Source organism: Trichomycterus rosablanca, chromosome 10 (assembly GCF_030014385.1).
Source record: "Trichomycterus rosablanca isolate fTriRos1 chromosome 10, fTriRos1.hap1, whole genome shotgun sequence".
NCBI classification, from domain to species: Eukaryota; Metazoa; Chordata; class Actinopteri; order Siluriformes; family Trichomycteridae; genus Trichomycterus; species Trichomycterus rosablanca.
This window is the reverse complement of record NC_085997.1, coordinates 8,764,638-8,781,206: the sequence shown is the minus strand read 5'-3', so window position 1 is coordinate 8,781,206 and position 16,569 is coordinate 8,764,638. Positions and strand designations below refer to the sequence as shown.

General features: G+C 36.9%; 1 non-coding gene across 1 annotated transcript; it reads right to left on the bottom strand.

The window, feature by feature from the left end:
* Positions 1-9,299: 9,299 nt before the first annotated feature.
* trnaa-agc (transfer RNA alanine (anticodon AGC)) lies at positions 9,300-9,372 on the bottom strand. The gene has a single exon. It is a non-coding gene; the product is annotated as a tRNA-Ala (tRNA).
* Between the last annotated feature and the right edge of the window lie 7,197 nt (positions 9,373-16,569).

Below are 16,569 nucleotides of genomic sequence, written 5' to 3'. Positions count from 1 at the left end.
TGCTGAGAATCATCCACTATCTAAATAATACCTGCTCTGTGGTGGTCCTGTGGGGGTCCTGACCATTGAAGAACAGAGTGAGCAGTCTAGAGTCAGTAATTGTAGAACTACAAAGTGCTTCTATATGGTAAGTGGAGCTGATAAAATGGACAGTGAGTGTAGAAACAAGGAGGTGGTTTTAATGTTATGGTTGATTAGTGTAAACTCACACACTGTTGTTGTATGTGCTTGCACGACTGTAGGACGAGTTCTCAGTGCATTACCGTAATATCCATAAAATGTGTCCTTGAGATTTCAGTGCAGAAAAGTTTGTGTAGAGACTGCAGCAGCGGATACTGTGTTTGTTTAGAAATTGTGGTCATACTTTTTTCAACAAGGTAAGTTTATTAAAATAAACGTTTTTTGTATATTAGCTTCTGGATATTTTCGGATGCTACGGACAAAACTGTGTTGTACTGCTATGATGATACGACTATGTTCCAAACCCTTTTAGACTCTTCCACCACCGTTAGCGCTTCTCTCAGTTAGTTCAGCTCATTAAATATATTATCTACTGTATCCCTTATCTTTACAAACCCAATTTCAAGGTTTAGACAGAAGAGAAAATGTCAATGTAAATATACAGCAGTTTGTAAAAGATGTTATTTATATTCTAGCATACAAACATACATCGCTCCAAAATATGAATGAACGCTTCAACCAGGGTTGCCAGATTGCGCATTTAAAATCCCGCCGAAATGCATGGAAAACCGCCCAACATACTCACGAAAAACAGCCGATAATCAGCGCTTAAACAATATTAAACCAGATAAACATGACCTACTACTGCTGATATCTCACAAATCAGTGATTATAAACTATTAATGGCATTTGAAATAATGAATGGCATTTGCAATAATTAAAAACTAAGACTAAGAAGTCTTAAGAAGTGTTTCTTTAGGGTTTTTTGTGTTCTTGCTAGAACTGTTTCTACTTGAAGAACTATTTAGTATAATTCAAGGTTCTTTGCTAACTCAATTAGATTTCTATAGATTATTTTATTTTGCCACATATAAATGCACATAATATTTAAGGACTGGAAAACAATCGTGCAACTGACACAGGAAAAAAGGAAAAAGGTGAAAGAAAGGAATCTGTTTGTGATCTACCTGCTAAATTCTCCTCCTGAGATGTTTTTCTTTGTGTGTGTAAGCAGCAACATACTTCAGCTAAAACTTTATATAATCGCCTTCAAGAGAGCCGAAACAGAAATAAAATTTTTTTATATTAATTGAATTTCTACAGGACAACATATGTTAAAGTTTGTAATTTAAGTCACATGCTTGTGAGGATTAAATCAATTTCCAGATCCTGTATAGTTCAGTCGGTAGAGCATCAGACTTTTAATCTGAGGGTCCAGGGTTCAAGTCCCTGTTTGGGTGAGTTGCTTTAGGTAAGAGGTAATGTCCCGTACTACATGGTTTATTTAGAATGATGAAGAATTTGTACTTTGTGAGATATTTCTAAGTAAAATAGCATGTACTTGATAAGCTTGAAATAATTGCACACTGTATGTGTAACATGTTCTCCACACCAACTAGTTGTTTTAAACAGACTGTAGTAAATAAAGGATCGTTTAAATCTATATTTATGTGCAGCCTAATAATGCACTGAGTTTTAGATATTAATACCCACATATTTTATGTTGAATGACATGCATCATAATTTCAGTTCTTGCTTCACAGAGCCGCTTTGTTATTGCTCTGCACTAAACAGTTGGTATATCCTGCACTATTTTGGCCCGTCATGCAGCATCAACCCTTAAGTCAGTCTGTCAGTGGTACAAAGACAGTTACGATCTGGTTCAGTTCGTCCTAAAGGCTGCGATAAACGTGAGTATGTGAGCTTAAACACGTTGAACCCCCACTTTATAATGCAGCATCAATGATCTGTTAGTACATTACAAAGGGTAAAGGAGAGTTAAGGAAAATTAGCTCAGATGGTAGAGTGCTCGCTTCGCATGCAAGAGGTAGCGGGATCGATGCCCGCATTCTCCAATGCAGAAAAGTTACGATAATTTAAAGGCATCACGTAATATGAGACTCGTTACGTCACTGCTCACTGAAACATTGCGTCAGATACGAGGGCAGTTTTCGCTCTATTTTCATTCATCGTTTAGTTTTAAGACCTTTATTATTTTTTTAAATTGACAAACATGCAATAACTTTAAAACAATCTTGAAACAAATCTTTTCACATTATTATGTATGGTAGAGGGTTAAAGATGTAAATTTGTATAAAGCATGAGCTGTCAGAAGTGAGATTCAAACCCACGCCTCAATGAGAGACTGTGACCTGAACGCAGCGCCTTAGACCGTATCCTGACTAGCTTGGGTACCGTTGACACCACATCATGTATCAATAGCATATGAGCACTCCAACTGACCAAATAATGTTTTTGGGTGGATCATTCTTAGCACTGTAACGGCACTAGCATGTTAGGGTGTGTTTTCTCTGGTATGAATGTATTAGGTACAGCCTTCTTGTTGGGTTTTTAACTGACTGGATTATTTATTAAGAACTCAAACCCTGTTTGTGCTGGTTGTAAGGCTATTCAATCGATCACTAGATGGCATAATATGAATACAGTTAGAAAGTAAAACGATGTCGCATGCTGACCTGTGTGGAATACAACTAATGTATGTAGTACTAAGAAGTGTTTCTTAAGGGTTTTTTTGGTGTTCTTGCTGGAACTGTTCTATAGGACAACGTATGTTAAAGTTTGTAATTCAAGTCACATCCCTGTGAGGATTAAAGCAGCTTGCAGAGCTCGGATAGCTCAGTCGGTAGAGCATCAGACTTTTAATCTAAAAGTCGTTTATTACTGCATTAGGTAAGTGGTAATGTCCCGTACTACATGGTTTGTTTAGAAAGATGAAGAATTTGTACTTTGTGAGATATTTCTAAGTGAAGTAGCATGTACTTGATAAGCTTGAAATAATAGCACACTGTATGTGTAACATGTTCTCCACACCGACTAGTTGTACGCCCAGTTGTTTCAAACAGACTGTAGTAAATAGAGAACAGTTTAAATCTATATTTATGTGCAGCCTAATAATGCGCTGAGTTTTACATATTAATACCCACATATTTTTTGTTGCCTTAAAGACTCACTTAAATCCTGATCTAATTGTTGATGCTGCATTTCATTAAGCGATGCCGCAACAAGTTTCATATTACATGTTACCCTTAAATAATCATAAGGTATCTGCACTGGAGAATGCGGGCATCGATCCCACTACCTCTCACATGCTAAGCGAGCGCTCTAACTTTTCTTTTTCATGTATCTACTGATATTTTACTGGATCTGGATAATGTTTCCTTGTTTAATAAAACCATTATGCTTATTTAGCTTTAATTAGCTTTAATTATTAAAGAGTTAATAAGATAGTGATGGTGAAACTAAAAACCTTTTATTACCATCACTAAATGTTTTTACCATCACAACAAGTTGTGTCGGTAATGGCATGTTGAGGTAATGACAGTTTTTACTTAGGGAAAAAAGTAAACAGCTAGTATACGATGTACTTTACATACATTTAAATAATGTGAACATTTCAATTGTAAAATACTGCTGTAACAATGTAAATAGACGCTGAATAAACATACTTTATGAACAGGATGAATACATGATTAAATTTCTCACATTTTCAGTGATCAAAAGCCTGGGTCCTGGCATCCATGTGGATGTTACTTTGACACGTACCACCTACCTCAGCATTGTTGCAGACCATGTACACCCTTTGATGAAAACTGTATTCCCTGATGGCTGTGTCCTCTAAAGAAGTAACTTTGTATAAAGCAGGAGTTATCAGAAGTGGGATTCGAACTGGCCATCCAGAAATGTCTGTAAGGTAACAATGCCAATTACCAACAACACCCCCACATGGCCAAAGATTTGTACAAACTGCTGAATCTTTTCACATTATTATGTTTGTTAGAGGGTTAAAGACATAAATTTGTATGAAGCACTAGCAGTCAGAAGTGGGATTCCAACTCACGCCTCCATGGGACACTGTGACCTGAACTCAGCATTTTAGACCGCATCCTGACTAGCTTGGGTACCATCGACACCACCTTCACCCCACACGGACTAATATTTGTACGAACTGCTTAATCTTTTCACATTATTATGTATGGTAAATGTACTGAATGTAACCCATTTGCTGCACTGTACACTTTGTCACTAGGCTGTACACTGTAAGCCCGGATAAGTTCAATCTACTTAAAAAATTTGAGGAAACCGGTTGCCTTAAAAAAGTTAAGTAATGTATAATGAAAACTTGAGTTAGCATAACTTAAAACATTAAGTTATTACACCTAAAAGGCAAGTTGATTAAACTTTCTATTTTTTGTTATACCAACTGCTTTTCCCAATAATTCTACTTATTATCTTGAGCTCAATGGAAAAAACTATTGATTTCTTCTTAGTTTTCATGTTAATTACATTTTAAATATGAATTACAAATGTTTATAGAAAAACAGACACAATTATAAAATTATTTTTCTTTATTTCACTTCAGAAGTATTTACTTAAAATACAACATGTCAAGAAAACATCTTTAAAACTGTACAAACTGTATATAAAGTTCTGATGAAACACAAACAGCTCCTCACAGTAACATGAACCTGTAAAACAACAAAAAGAAACAAGAAACAGAAGTATTAAAATCAACATTAATAGCATTAATTTAAGGATTAAAATAAAGCAAGCCAGCACACTCTTTGCTTCGTATGAAGACTAGCATGCTAACATGCTAGCATGTAGCCTAAATACGGCAAATAAAGCAGCGCTGTTTGATTATTTATTTAGTGTCAACATTAAGATCATTTATTTTAAACAAAATTGTTAAGTGAAGTACAACACTTACCAAAATTAGACGGAAGATGAAAAAGCCCCATCAGACTGGTGTACATGCTACTCAAAAATAGCATAATGAGAAAGAAAATGTTTGTCCACTTAGTTTAACAAAGGTTCCACTTCACAAAATACATTTCAGGAAGACAAGTTTACTTTTGCAAAAAGCCTAAAATGAAAAGTAAAAAGTAATTTGCAACAACAGGTTACAAAAGTTAAAACAAATGGCTGCCTGATTCACCAACAGCAAGCTGAAAAAAGGCGACTTACATGTAAATGGGGGCGTTTTTCTGTTTTATTACCTTAACTTAACTTTTTTAAGTTAATCTGATAGAAAAGTAATTTTTTTTGTTTAGTAAATTTAAACCGTTTAGCACATTTAAATGTGTACTCAAATTAGTACAATGTACTCTGCATTTTATAGTAGAGCAAAAAAACAATTTATGTATGTTGTACTAAAAATTTTTGATTAAATATAAAGTCCGGGCTTACAGTGTAAACCATATATCAATCGAAAGGGAGCCCCATATGAGATCTCCAACTGACCAAATAATGTTTTTTGAAAGGATTCTTTTTGTGTTCTTGGTAGAACTGTTTCTACTTGAAGAACCCTTTAGTATAATTCAAGGTTCTTTGCTAACTCAATTTGATTTTTATGGATTTTTTTTCTCTTGCCACATAAAAATGCACATAACATTTTAATGACTGGAAAACAATTGTGCAATTGATACAGAAAAAAAGGTGAAAGAAAGGAATCTGTTTGTAATCTACCTGCAAAATTCTCCTCCAGAGATGTTTTTCTTTGTGTGTAAACAGCAACAACCTTCACCAAAATTTTTTTATAATCGCCTTCAAGAGAGCCAGCACGGATCTTTACAGCCCAGTCGGTAGAGCATCAGACTTTTAATCTGAGGGTCCAGGGTTCAAGTCCCTGTTCGGGTGAGTTGTTTCTTACTGTGTTGGCTAAGCGGCATTGTCCCGTACTACATGGCTTGTTAAGAAAGTTAAAGAATTTGTACTTTGTGAGATATTTCTAATTGAAATAGCATGTACTTGATCAGCTTGAAACAATCGCATAGCGAATGTGTAACATGTTCTCCACACCAACTAATTGTACCCCCAGCCGTTTCAAACACACTATAGTAAAAAGAGGACCGTTTAAACTATAATTATGTGCAGCCTAATAATGCACTGAGTGCTTGTGCCTGTGCTGACTTGATCATTTAGAAACTACACACCCAGAAGCAGCAGCCACCTCACTGGCCTATAGTATGTCATCTATATTTTATTGTTCAGTGTTTTGTACTCGTCGAGTACTTTATGCCAATTTGTAAAGACAGTAAATAAGTCTCTATAGTTCTACCTAATGTTTAGTCATGTGATTTTCAAGTCCATGCAGACACAAGTACTACAATGAGCAATATAGAAATATAAAAAGTCATTCATTTGCATGAACAGTTAAAAGCTAATGAATGGATTGTTGGATGGATAATTGCATTTAGATTCCCTCGATTTTACTTTATGGTAAAAACCCTACACAGACAGAAGAACAAAATAAATAGTATGAAGACCATGTTTTTAACTACAGTGCGTTACAAGTCTAAATGTTATTCTCACAGGAAAATGTGCTTAAAAGTTTGCAATGCTTCTGCATTGGAGAATGCGAGCATCGATCCAGCTACCGCTCGCATGCTAAGCGAGCGCTCTACCATTGGAGCTGATTCCCTTTACGATGAATCCCCTTTAGCCTTTTGTAAATTGTAATGTACTATCAGAGCGTTGATGCTGCATTATAAAGTGAGGGTGCAACGTGTTTAAGCTCACATACTCTTTTCTGTATTATGCCTTGCTTTTAAACCATCACAGACTCCGTTTATCGCAGACTTTAGGACAAACTAAACCCAATCAAAACTGTCTTTGTACCACTGATAGACTGACTTAAGGGTTGATGCTGCATTTTAAAGGTGCTGTCGTGAGTTTCAGCTGTTCATCTTTTACAAAACAGTTTACCAGATGAAAAATCATTAAAGAGTCACGTACCGCTACTTTAACAAAAAGTCGTTTTAGATAAGACTCCGAGACATTTCAAAATTGGAGAATTATAAGTTATTGTGTGTTTGTGTAGCCCAATTAAAATCTGGGGACTACTAATATTTTGTTTATGTTAATTTATAACTAGTAAATAAGTTGTTTTTATTTGTTCTGTAAATAATGTTCTGGTTGTTTTATGCTGTTTAAAGTAAAGTGTATGTATAGCCCTCCCTTGATTTATTTTTAAGCCAATCAGCATGAACTGTCACAGGTCGGGAAAAGAGCGGGAGAAAGTGGGTGGAAAAGAAGAAAAAAGTGGAGAAAATAGCGTGATGTGAAACAAGTGTCATGTAAGCGGGTAAAACACCTGTTTAGGATTTATCTCTCTTGATGCATTAAGACAAACGGACAGTGAGTCTTATATTAACATCTTGCAGTCGATTAGTGACATTGTTTATGCTGTATCAGCTGTGAACTTCGTCTCTTGAGTTTTCGCGCATGGACATTGGAGGCAGTACGCTTCCTCAGCAACTGTGACGATTACAGTGGATTAAAAGCATCGGATTAACTCTGATTGTTTCATCCAAGATCAAAAGGAAAAAGACTGGTGGATTTTTTCTGTTTCATCCATGTAAACAAAGAACGTGGACAGCTCCACCACAACCGACCAAATATACTTCGTGATCTGTGCTGATTGGGACTATTAGGTTGGATCAGGCCTGCAATGGTAATTTTGGGTACCCTTTTTTTTTAGTTAGTTATTTTAGTTAGTTTAGTTACAGTGGGGCCAAAAAGTATTTAGTCAGCCACTGATTGTGCAGGTTCTCCTACTTAGAAAGATGAGAGAGGTCTGTAATTTTCATCATAGGTACACTTCAACTATGAGAGACAAAATGAGAAAAAAAAATCCAGGACATCACATTGTAGGATTTTTAAAGAATTTATTTGTAAATTATGGTGGAAAATAAGTATTTGGTCAATAACAAAAGTTCAACTCAATACTTTGTAACATAACCTTTGTTGGCAATGACAGGTTAAGGATGATCCTGACACTGCAGGATTTGAGTCCCTCTTGGCGTAGTGTGTTACTGATGGTAGCCTTTTTACTTTGGTCCCAGCTCTCTGCAGGTCATTCATCAGGTCCCTCCGTGTAGTTCTGGGATTTTTGCTCACCGTTCTCATGATAATTTTGACCCCACGGGATGAGATCTTGACCCCAAGGGAGATTATCAATGGTCTTGTATGTTTTCCATTTTCTTACAATTGTTCCCACAGTTGATTTATTCACACCAACCTGCTTGCCTATTGTAGATTTACTCTTCCCAGCCTGGTGCAGGTCTACAATTTTCTTCCTGGTGTCCTTCGACAGCTCTTTGGTCTTGGCCATGGTTGAGTTTGGAGTCTGACTGTTTGAGGCTGTGGACAGGTGTCTTTTATACAGATAACAAGGTCAAACAGGTGCCATTAATACAGGTAACGAGTGGAGGACAGAAGAGCTTCTTAAAGAATAAGTTACAGGTCTGTGAGAGCCAGAAATCTTGCTTGTTTGTTATTGACCAAATACTTATTTTCCACCATAATTTACGAATAAATTCTTTAAAAATCCTACAATGTGATTTCCTGGATTTTTTTTCTCATTTTGTCTCTCATAGTTGAAGTGTACCTATGATGAAAATTACAGACCTCTCTCATCTTTCTAAGTAGGAGAACTTGCACAATCAGTGGCTGACTAAATACTTTTTGGCCCCACTGTACCTAACTTAGGAGAGATTGATAATATTTTGAATATTACTGATGGTAATTTGAGTGAATCTGTATTATGACATTTTTGTAAAATATATTGGGGTTTGAAATGCATATTAATGATTGTGTAAATGAGTAAATAGTTAATTTGTTTAAGTATTATTAATGTGTACAAGTTTGGTATGTGAGTCAGGGATAATGTTAATACAGCTACTGTAAATGGTGTTAGTCGCAGGTTTTTTTGTGCAAGGTTAGTACCACATATATATAGGGTAATTGAAGTAGTTTTTTCGGTTTAAATAAGAGTATAGTTTAAATATAAAATAATCGTAAGTACTGATAAGTAGTGGCCCTTTTAAATCCTTACATTACCACAAAGAAAGAGATTTCTTAAACAAATAAAAGAAGTCAGGGAGCGCTTTCCAAATACAGCCAAGGGTGCTAGGGGGCGCTACATTTGTCAATTTAAACAAGTCAAAAAAGGTCTTTAAAGCAAACGATTTGAGTAAAAATAGAGCATAACTGTCACTGTAAAACTTACAGACTGACCTAATGTTTGATGCAGCGTTTCAGTGAGCAACGACTTTTATATTATGTGTTGCCTTTAAGTGATCATAGTGTTTCGGCATTGGAGAATGTGGGCATCGATCCCACTACCTCTCGCATGCTAAGCGAGCGCTCTACCATTTGAGCTAATTCCCCTTACACAAAACTTTCCTTTACCCTTTGTAAATTGTAATGTACTAACAGAGTGTTGATGCTGCATTATAAAACGAGGGTGCAACGTGTTTAAGCTCACGTACTCTTTTCTATATTACGCGTTGTTTTTAAACCATCACAGACTCAGTTTATTTAAAAAGTTGATCTTAGCCTTTAGGACGAACAATGTGAGGTCTTTTTTGAAGTGCATTTTTTATTTTATTTTGTTGGACCTGTAGGAGATTGTCCTGTTCTTGTTGCAGCTCTGCTGGAGGGTTATTTTCTTGGTGTTTGTGGTGGTGGTGGTGGTGGTGGTGATGGTGGGGCCTTTGTTCCCATTTTGGTTTATTTAGTAAATGATGTACTTTACATCCATTTCAATAATGTGAACATTTCCATTTTTGTCGTAAAATACTGCTGTAACAATGTAAATGGACGCTGAATAAACATACTTAAATGGATATTTAAGTATTTAAGTACATATTTAAATGGATGTAAAGTACATCAAATAAACCAAAATGGGAACAAAGACCCCACCACCACCACCACCACAAACACCAAAAAAATAACCCTCCAGCAGAGCTGCAACAATAAACAGAGCAAGATCAGGATGAATACATGATTCAGTTTCTCACATTTTCAGTCATCAAAAGCCTGCGTCCTGGCATCCATGTGGATGTTACTTTGACACGTACCACCTACCTCAGCATTGTTGCAGACCATGTTCACCCTTTGATGAAAACTGTATTCCCTGATGGCTGTGTCCTCTAAAGAAGTAGATTTGTTTAAATCATGAGCTGTCAGAAGTGGGATTCGAACCCATAAACTGCTTAATCTTTTCACATTATTATGTATTGTAAATGTACTGACTGTAACCCATCTGCTGCACTGTACACTTTGTCACTAGGCTGTAAACCAAAAATCAATAGAAAGGGAGCCCCATATGAGATCTCCAACTGACCAAATAATGTTTTTGGGTGGATCATTCTTAGCACTGTAACGGCACTAGCATGTTAGGGTGTGTTTTCTCTACTATGAGTGTATTAGGTACAGCCTTCTTGTTGGGTTTTTAACTGACTGGATTATTTATTAAGAATAATAATTATTCTCTAAGAACTCAAACCCTGTTTGTGCTGGTTGTAGGCTATTCAATTGTCCACTAGATGGCATAATATGAATACAGTTAGAAAGTAAAACGATGTCTGTTTCGAGCAAAGTTTCATCGCATGCTGACCTGTGTGGAATACAACTGATGTATGTAGCACTAAGAAATGTTTCTTAAGGGTTCTTTTAGGTGTTCTTGGTAGAACTGTTTCTACTTGAAGAACCATTTAGTATAATTTAAGGTTCTCTGCTAACTCAATTTGATTTTTATGGATTTTTTTATTTTGCCACATATAAATGCACATAACATTTTAATGAAAAGCAACGCATAATATAGAAAAGAGTACGTGAGCTTAAACATGTTGCACTCTCACTTTATAATATATATATATATATATATATATATATAAAGAAAAGTTTTGTGTAAGGGGAATTAGCTCAAATGGTAGAGCGCTTGCTTAGCATGCGAGAGGTAGTGGGATCGATGCCCACATTCTCCAATGCTGAAACATTATGATCATTTTGCAATCTGTAAAGATTGTCAGTACAATGTCAGTAATGCCCTATTTACGCTCAGTTTTGTTTACATACCTTTTTTGTTTTGTTTTGACAGAAACGCATAAACTTATAATTTTTTATAATGTTTTAATATTTGATACTGTTACAATTGATACATTATAAAGTATTGTACATATTTAAGTTCGGTGGCATAATTGGCCATAGCTTGCTTTTAAAAACGACCACAGTGCGCCATCTACAGGCCATTCTTGGTACGTCTTGTTAAAACGTAGCCAATGTAAAACTGGTGCCCACACTTCTGTGGCTTGGGATCTACTATTTCAGTCAACAGGTCATCGGGATCTACTTTTTAAAAAGGTTGGCTTCATCATTTTTCAAGAATGCTTTAAAGCTTTTTTAAATGCGCTTCATTTGCCTGTATTGATATTCAGCATTACAGGGCAAGCGTGGGTCCAGTGTCACGAACACGGGGCTCAAGACAAAAATACACCCTGGACAGGGCGCGTCAAACCACCGCAAAGCATCACACACTAATTTATCCACTCACTCACACATACAGGTGCAATTTAGAGCAGCAATTACACCTACTGGCACATTTTCATACCCAGAGGAAAGACGCATACATGGTGAGTATACACCGATCAGCCATGCTTTTTTATCCCCCTTTTATGCTGTTCTTCAATGGTCAGGACTCTCCCAGGACCACTACAGAGCAGGTATTATTTGTGTGGTGGATCATTCTCAACACTGCAGTGACACTGACATGGTGGTGGTGTCTTAGTGTGTTGTGCTGGTATGAGTGGATAAGACATAGCAGCGCTGCAGGTTTTTAAACACCTCACTGTCACTGCTGGACCTAGAACAGTCCACCAACCAAAAACATCCAGCCAACAGCACCCTGTGGGCAGTGTCCTATGACCACTGATGAAGGTCTAGAAGATGACCAACTCAAACAGCAGCAATAGATGAACGATCGTCTCTGACTATCTCTACAAGGTGGACCAACTAGGTAGGAGTGTCTAATAGAGTGGACAGTGAGTGGACACGGTATTTAAAAACTCCAGCAGCGCTGCTGTGTCTGATCCACTCATACCAGCACAACACACACTAACACACCAACACCATGTCAGTGTCACTGCAGTGCTGAGAATGATCCACCACCTAAATAATACCTGCTCTGTAGTGGTCATGTTAATAATTGTAGAAATTCAAAGTGCTCCTATATGGTAAGTGGAGCTGATAAAATAGACAGTGAGTGTAGAAACAAGGAGGTGGTTTTAATGTTATGGTTGATTAGTGAGTTTTTAGAAAGTTGAAGAATTTGTACTTTGTGAGATATTTCTAAGTGAAATAGCATGTACTTGATCAGCTTGAAATAATAGCACACTGTATGTGTGACATGTTCTCCACACCGACTGTTTGTACGTCCAGCTGTTTCAAACAGACTGTAGTAAATAGAGGACAGTTTAAATCTATATTTATGTGCAGCCTAATAATGCACTGAGTTTTAGATATTAATACCCACATATTTTATGTTGAATGACATGCATCATAATTTTAGTTCTTGCTTCACAGAGCCATTTTGTTATTGCACTGCACTAAAAAGTTGGTATATCCTGCACTATTTTGGCCGTTACATAATGCAGCATCAACGCTCTTTTAGTACATTACATTTTACAAAGGGTAAAGAAGGGTGCTTCATAAGGAGAATTAGCTCAAATGGTAGAGTGCTTGCTTAGCATGTGAGAGGTAGTGGGATCAATGCCTGCATTCTCCAGGTTTTAAATTTATGTAGAGAAACAGATGGACTACAGTCAGTAATTGTAGAACTACAAAGTGCTCCTATATTGTAAGTGGAGCTGATAAAATGGACAGTGAGTCTAGAAACAAAGAGGTTTTTTTAATGTTATGTTCTGTTATGTTATGTTCAATAAATTGCATTTCTCAGTGCCGGATGCCATCTGCCTTCATAATAATCGTAACACACTAACACACCACCACCTGAATTTCCTGCATAAATTTGTTCCATAAAATATTTTCTGCCTTACTCAGCCCTCTGCTTCCTTGTATAGAAATAGGCTAAAAACCGGGTGTAGTAAGTCCTGCTGTCCACAACAAAGGACATTGGATAAATGTTTTGTTTAGAAAGGGTTAAAATTGCTGTACATTTCTGTAATCTTTATAAACTGAAGTTACGACTCATATTGAACGAAACTGATCTCTTACTTAAAATATGACATGGCAGCCATTTTTAAAAGAAAGTTCATGGGCTGCTTGTCGCACACCTACAAATGTGACATTAATAAAAAGCTCAGGATGTACTCTATAAAATACAGTAGTACTCAGATAGATTGCATAAACGGTGCTTGAGTTAGAGATCTCGGACACATGTCAAGTCAGATTTATTTATATAGCGCTTTTTCCAATGAACATTGTCTTAAAGCAACTTTACAGAATCCAGGCCGAAGGGCGAGAGTGGCAAGGAAAAACTCAGGAAGAAACCTTGAGAGGAACCAGACTCAGCAGGGACCCATCCTTCTTGGGTGGCCTGGAGGATACTTTAAATAAAAAGGATTTACACAAATCATACAAACACAAAATTAAATTGAACTGAAAGTTGTAACTAGCAAAAAAATAATGTAAGTTCTTCATTGTTCAGTCCAGTCTGTGATAAAGTCTGTTGTACGTTCTGGACATTTTTGGTGCAAACACGCCAGGTCACTGTCACATCTAGTAGGAGCAGCATTGTTGGCACTGCAGTCTCGACTTGCAGTCTTTAACCTCGAGAGGGTGAACAGGTTTCCGTCAGAGCCTCCTCGGGTTAAAACCACAGAAGATGTTGTTACAATGTGAAATCGTTAAGAGTAAAATATCAGAGAGTTTTACAGGTTTAGACTCCAGCACCCCTAACTATTACAGCATAACTAGGTTTGCTTGTTTAGTTTGAAAAGACCAATCAAAAGCCTGAGTAAATAAACATGTTTTCAATCTAGACTTGAACATAGAGACTGTGTCCGAGTTCTGACAGCGGATCTCCCTAAGTTTGAAGCAGATCTGTGATGGAAATGTTGTGTTTCAATAAACAATAAAAGTTATCAGGAGCAATTTCTTGAAAAGACTCCAAAGGGGTTACCAAAAGTACAGTTGTTTTACATCAGGGGTGCCCAATACATGGATCACGATCTACCAGTCGATCTCACAGTGCAGGTCTGTTTCGCCAGGTATGTTACACATACGAGGAATTTGCTTTGGTGATACACTCAGTGATACACACAACAGTCCACATAGTAGTACAAACAATACACATAATAGTACAGACAATTACACATGTATGACATGTAACATAGAACATATTTAACAGACCCGACAGCACACGGACTGTTAACCAGTATTTACCAACATTTGCCCAAGAGAACAACTTTGGTTGAAAAGTGTTACAGCTCTGGGGAAAAAGCTGTTAGCGTATCTTGATGTGTTTGTTTTTATTGTCCTGAGTCTTCTGCCAGATGGAAGAGTTTGAAAAAGGTAATGTCCAGGATGAGAGGGGTCTGCTGTAATTTTGCCGGCACGCTTCAGCACTCTGCTGTTGTAAATGTCCTGAAGCGTTGGCAGACTGCATCCAATGATCCTCTCCGCTGTCCTGATTATACGCTAATTGACACTGCTGTGTCTGATCCACTCATACCAGCACAACACACACTAACACACCAGCACCATGTCAGTGTCAATGCAGTACTGAGAATGATCCACCATCCAAATAATACCTGCTCTGTGGTGGTCCTGTCAATAATTGTAGAACTACAAAGTGCTCCTATATGGTAAGTGGAGCTGATAAAATAGACACTGAGTGTAGAAACAAGGAGGTGGTTTTAATGTTATGGTTGATTAGTGTAAACTCACACACTGTTGTATGTGCTTGCATGACTGTAGGACGAGTTCTCAGTGCATTACCGTAATATCCATAAAATGTGTCCTTGAGTTTTCAGTTCAGAAAAGTTTGTGTAGAGACTGCAGCAGCGGATACTGTGTTTGTTTTGATTTTGAGGTCATACTTTATTAACAAGGTAAGTTGATTTTTTAAAGAAAAGTTTGTGTATATTAGCTTCTGGATATTTTCGGATGCTACGGACAAAACTGTGTTATACTGCTATGATGATACGACTATGTTCCAAACCCTTTTAGACTCTTCCACCACCGTTAGCGCTTCTCTCAGTTAGTTCAGCTCATTAAATATATTATCCACAGTATCGCTTACTTTTACAAACCCAATTCCAAAAATGTTTAGACAGAAGAGAAAATGTCAATGTAAATAGACAGCAGTTTGTAAAAGATGTTATTTATATTCTAGCATACAAACATACATCGCTCCAAAATATGAATGAACGCTTCAGCCAGGGTTGCCAGATTGCGCATTTAAAAGCCCGCCAAAATGCATGGAAAACCGCCCAACATACTCACGAAAAACAGCCGATAATCAGCGCTTAAACAATATTAAACCAGTTAAACATGATCTACTACTGCTGATATCTCACAAATCAGTGATTATAAATTATTAATGGCATTTGACATAATTAAAAACTAAGACTAAGAAGTCTTAAGGGTTTTTTGTGTTTTTGCTAGAACTGTTTCTACTTGAAGAACTCTGTAGTATAATTCAAGGTTCTTTGCTAACTCAATTAGATTTTTATGGATTTTTTTCTCTTGCATATACATGCAAATTCATGCATATACATATAAATGCACATAACATTTAAGGACTGGAAAACAATCGTGCAATTGATACAGGAAAAAAGGAAATAGGTGAAAGAAAGGAATCTGTTTGTAATCTACCTGCAAAATTCTACTCCTGAGATTTTTTTTTTGTGTGTGTGTGTAAGCAGCAACATACTTCACCTAAAACTTGATATAATCGCCTTCAAGAGAGCCGAAACAGAAATAAAAACATTTTATATTAATTGAAGTTCTACAGGACAACATATGTTTAATTTTTTTTATTTAAGTCACATGCTTGTGGGGATTAAAGCAGGTTGCAGAGCCCGGATAGCTCAGTCGGTAGAGCATCAGACTTTTAATCTGAGGGTCCAGGGTTCAAGTCCCTGTTCGAGTGAGTTGGTTCCTACTGCATTAGGTAAGTGGTAATTTCCAGCATTTAACCAGCCACAGCGAAGAACTGGTGGAGTAGCGACTAATCTTAACCCATCAGATACACGACCGTTCTTTTGTTACAGTAAGCTTGCAAGCAGAGCAACAAGACAGTCAGTATTTAAGGGCTTCCTTTCTTACAACATTTCTTCTGCTAAACCATCGTGCTGTATGCTTAATTTAAGACTCTGTGGTGCATCGGTGTGTTTGAGCTTGTTTAAAAGCTCATTGGCTTTAGAACGTATGCTGTTTTCACAGTGTCTGCGTTCCATTTTAGGTATAAACACAGTTATTGGGTGAGTACAAGTTTTTTTTTTTATTATGCTTCTTATTATATCATAGTTGTATGTAGTCGGAGTGATGCTAGAGATGACAGCAACGATACAAAGGTACACCAAGTTAAGGTTTGTGTGCACAGTGCGGTCGAACTGTTTC